The following is a 5,302-nucleotide window of genomic DNA, read 5'->3' on the forward strand; positions in this document are numbered from 1 at the left end:
AAGTGCACAACAATTTAAGACATGTTTATATTGAAGCTCTTTGCAAAGTACAATGGCTTCATCCATAGCATAATTTCTTTTCTTTTTTTTGAAGATTTATTTACTTATTATATGTAAGTACACTGTAGCTGTCTTCAGACACACCAGAAGAGGGCATCAGATTCCATTACAGATAGTTGTAAGCCACCATGTGGTTGCTGGAATTTGAATTCAGGACCTCCAGAAGAGTAGTCAGTGCTCTTAACCACTGAGCCATCTCTCCAGCCCAACATAGTTTCTTATTGACTTAGACATAATGCTCAGTATAAGGGAGAATGACTGAGGTAAATATGTTTGTGGGAGGCCTGGCCCTAAGATAATGCAGAAGTCACTTGGGCAGTTGGGAAGCACAAGTGACATCACTCATGATAATGGGTTTTATGGTCTAAAAGCAATGTTCAAGATTTAGGGGGAAAGGGTCTAGGATAAGTATATTCTGGGAGATATGGGCTGAGCCTATCTCATCATAGAGCAAAAGATCACCAAGTTGCAGAACTCTATCATCTGGCCCCTCAATCCAGTGAAGAGGGAAGCTGTGTGTATAACTGTCCTGGCTTCTCTGGTTGCTTAACTGCGTGCACAAGGCCTTTTTGCCCTCTATATTTTGAATTTAAAGTTCATCTTAGGAGGTCACCTTTTCTAGATTCAGCATCTTATCTGTGTATCTTCTGAGTCTGAATAGGAAGCCATACAAAGAGATCAGACAGCGACCTGCTACGGCTTTACCAGAAGGCCTCTGCTTCCAATACTGGGAAACTGTTATCTGCCCTGTAAACCCAGGAGTGGAAGACATAGAGGTTCACAGTCTCTGTGAGCTTTCCTATTCTCAAGGATTCTAGCAGGAGGGAGGGAGGGTGGGAGGGAGGGAGGGAGGGAGGGAGGGAGGAAGAGAGAGAGAGAGAGAGAGAGAGAGAGAGAGAGAGAGAGAGAGAGAGAGAGACTAGCTTAGAGAGGGAGGAATAGAGATGATGACTAAGACATGGGAGCAAATAGAGATGGAAAGAGAGTTGGAGAGTTGTCTGGAATAGGGAAGCACGCAAAGGGATTGGTTCAATACCAGTTTCCATTGAGTTGGCCAGACTAGACTCCACGTGTTGCTATACTCCAGGGGCCACTAGGGGGCGATCTAAGACTCACTGAACCAAGTGTAATGAATGCATAGAAGGAAGAGATGGTCAAGAGGAATGAGGTGTGGACACTCAAGCCCAGTTGTGGCACCGGCCCAAGTGAAAGGATAATATGAAGAGTCTCACTTGCTGGGCCTACCCAGGACACTGCCTACCTACTGTCAACACTACCCACCCATGCCATTGTTCATAATGACCTTGTAGGCAGCTATTCATTCATTCCAAATCTTTTTTTTTTTTTTTTATTAACTTGAGTATTTCTTATTTACATTTCGAATGTTATTCCCTTTCCCGGTTTCTGGGAAAACATCCCCCTAACCCCTCTCCCTCCTCTTCTTTATGGGTGTTCCCCTCCCCATCCTCCCCCCATTGTGGCCCTCCCCCCCAAATCATTTTTTTAAATTTTTTTATGTCATTGGTGTTTTTCACAATTTATGTTTGCATGAGGGTATCAGATCACCCAGAACAAGAGTTACAGTTACCAGTTACAGGAGTTATGGGTGCTGGGAATCAAACACAGGTCCTTGGGTAGAGCAGGCAGTGCCCTTAGCTGCTGAGCCATCTCTCTGCATCCCCCTCCCCCATTCCAACTCTTTTTGAGCCCTATGGGTACCTCAGTTTCATAGCTGCAGAGAAGGCATTCTGCCAGTGTCAGCCCCTTTGCATGGGTGGCCTTTTGACTTCCCTGAGCCTCAGCTTCCTTATCTGACCAATGAGGATAAGTAAGTATATCCTGCAGGGTGCGCCCATAGAACAACATGTTGGAAAGCATCTGATCCAGTGTCTTGTACATCATGGGCTTTCAGCAGAGCAGCTTCTCTATGTGGATGTGAGACAGCAAAGCCAGAGGTCTAGATGGAAGCCAGATGTCTCTAAATAGCTATAGCAAGGACCAGTGGGTGGCTCTCACTGAATGGAGGGAGATGTTGGAGGGACTCATTTCCAGAAGTGAAGGGTCAGGCTCAGCTGACCTAAATGTATGTGGGCTCACTTATGTTTCCAGCAGGTGTGTAAGGATGTAGGGGCACCCAGCTGCTGCCCAACCTGCAGTCCCTACGCAGTTTCCCTTTCCCAGTGCTAACAGTCACTGCCTGACTCATGGTCTGTGGATCTCTAGGCAACAGGGTTTTCAGGTGGGGTAGGGAGTTTACATCAAAGAAGTATTGGCGGTCCCATATCCTGCTCCTCACTCCTTACACCCCTACCCTTCCTCTTTCGTGGAATCAGTCTGGCCTCAGGCTTGTGCTGGGAACCCTCCCTCATCCTCAGAAGACCTACTGAATCCCTGTCTTTAGACTCTACCACACTCCTTCTTTGGAGCTGCAGCCTGAACCCAGGGCGCTTTTGTGCTGCATCAGGGACTCTTCAAAGGTTCTAAGAAGAGAATCCAACAAGGGCAGCACCAACAAGGGGTCCTGAAGGACTGCATCCTAGGTCTATAGGTTAAGCTCCAAAGCAACGGTCTCACCAGCTCCCAGACCTTTCCAGCCTCTGAACTTGCTCCCCTTCCACCAGCTTCTCTTTCCTGTGTACTCTCTGCCACTTTGGCTACGTGCTCTCTTTGGTTCTTCTCTTGGCCCTTGGTCCGTGTCTCCTCTCTTCTCTTCCCTCTCTCTCCTTTGCTGCTTCCTCACCGCCCCCTCACCTCTCACGACCAGGTCTATTCTGTTGGCCATGTTCAGTCTGCACTCTCCCTCATACTTACAATAAAAATCTCTTCAACCAGACCTAGAAGTGATCATGTCCCTGTTTTCATCAGGAAGGAGGAAGGAAGGAAAGTGTTTTAGGAGAGGTTTAATTATTTGGTTTTTCCAGATAGAGTTTCTCTGTAGCCCTGGCTGTCCTGGAACTCACTCTGTAGACCAGGCTGGCCTTGAACTCAGAAATCCCTCTGCCTCTGCCTCCAGAGTGCTGGGATTAAAGGTAAGTGATAGGTTACTTCTCTGCCTGTGAAATGAGCCAATTCAAGCCTAACTGCTCTTGGGTGGGAGAGTTCATTGTCACCAAAGGAGGAGGCCAAGGAAGTCACCTTGGGGAGAGAGGAGGATGGAGGGGGAAGAGAAAAGGAGGGGAAAGGATGAGGAGGAGAAGGAAGAGAAGGAGAAAGCAAGAGACCAAAATGGCTGGATTATGTAGGGAAGGGGGGGGGACGACTGAGGAATGCTGGGAGAAGCTGGAGACCAGCCCTGCTTTGATGTGTAAAATATGCGCCTTAGGCTCTCATTCAGAGAACCTCCATTGCTTGTTTGAGAGGTTTTTGTTTCTTAAGATGTTTTTATTTTCAAGTGGGTGTGTATGTGAGTAAGTGCAGATGCCTCCCGAGGCACCCTTACCTGGTCAGCCATCTCTCCAGGCCCTTTAGGGGAGATTTGAAGCTATTTCAATCTACTTTAACACATTCCTACAGGTGTGTACAATCCTGTTATTTTAACATGACTCTGACATTACGAACTTTGTATTTAGTAGAACCACCCAATCAAGTTACAAAAGTTCACATTTTGTAGAATTTCACAAGACAAAACCAATCATAATATTTTAAGTAGTTTTGGGTGGGGCATGGTGTGCTTGTAGCAGGTGCTGCAGGTTGGACTCAGAGGCAGACTGGGGAGAATGGGCAGATAGACTGGGGAAGAGAGTTCAGTCATTTCCAGACTCCCCATGGAGTGGGTGGGAAGACAGGGTTTGAGCGACTGGGAAGCAGTTAGTGTGTGGTGAACTGTGGACAAAAAGATCATGGTACTGGTACCAGATTTGGGGTTACAGACTGTTCCTCAGAAAACTAGGTTTAGCCATGCATCCTTAATAAACTGATAAAAGGAGAAAAATTAATAATGAAAAGCAGAAAAAGATTTATTCAATGTGGCTACATTGGGAAGGACAAAGATATTCAGTGACTCCCCCAAGTGCGTCTTTGGGGGTTACTGATGTGAGAATAGGATTTAAATTTTCTTTTCCTTTTTCACTGTTTCCTTTTTTAAAAAAAATTTTCAAGACAAGAGTTCTCTGTGCCAATACCTGCAGTCCCAGAATCGCACTGTACTCTAGGTTGGCCTGGAACCGGAGATCTGTCTGTGTCTGCCTTCTGAGTGCTGGGATAAAAGGCCAGTGCCACCACCATCCAGGAGGGTTTAAAAATTGCTATTTTGTTTATTTTGAAACGGGGTCTAACTGTGTTAACCTTGGCTAAACTTGAACTCTCGGAGATCCACCTCCCCCTGCCCCTTCCCCCTCGGATTAAAGGCAGGTGTCACTAAACTCTGCTAATTTTAATTTAAACATTTTTATCTTTTGTATGTTTGCCTGTATGCACAGTGTACCACATGCCTGCCTGTTGGGCCCAGAAAAACTGGGGTTACAGGTGGTCGTGAGCCATCACGGGGTGCTGGCAATAGAATCCCTTTCCTCTGCAGTACTCTTAACTACTTACACCCCCCACCCCGCCCAGCCCCGCCCCCAACAGGGTTTCTTCTTGTAACAAAGCCCTGGCTCTCCTGGACTCGTTTTGTAGACCAGGCTGTCCTCGAATTCACAGAGATTGTCTTCCCTCTGCCTCCAGAGTGTTGAGATTAGAGGTGTGAGCCACCATGCCCGTCACTAACTCTTAATAAGGTTTAAATCTTAAGCAAGTCTGTCTCTTTCAAGGTCATCTGATAAGTTGTAAATTTTTCTACCAGGAGATAAGTTCCTCCTTTGGATGTTTCAGCCACTTCCTTTTCTAGCAGGCTATTCCTGGAAGAAATGCTGATTTCTTGGGTTTCTTTCTTTTTTTTTTTTTAAAGTCTGATAGCCTAAGAGCACAACTGTCTCTTTAGAATATATTTATTCCTGCCAGACTGGTCGGTTAGAAGGTCCAGTGGAATATAAAAGGTAGGAAGTCTTAGAACGAACGCCAGAGCCACTAGGGAAAAAGACCCAAGGTGATAGAGGAGCAACCAGCGGGAGAAGAAAAGGACAGGTATCAGTGGGGTTGGGGGAGACCAGGACAAAGCTAAGAGAGCGAGAAGTGGCAGCCTTCCAGGGTCGAATTGGGTCAGAACTGATTTTGCAGAGCACCGGTCCCGGGAATGTATTTCTTCCTGGGTTCCCCAGCTGAAGGGCGGCAGTTATCTGGATGGGGAGGCGGTCCAGAGCTCTTT

Source organism: Rattus norvegicus, chromosome 19 (genome assembly GCF_021556685.1).
Source record: "Rattus norvegicus strain SHRSP/BbbUtx chromosome 19, alternate assembly SHRSP_T2T, whole genome shotgun sequence".
NCBI lineage: Eukaryota > Metazoa > Chordata > Mammalia > Rodentia > Muridae > Rattus > Rattus norvegicus.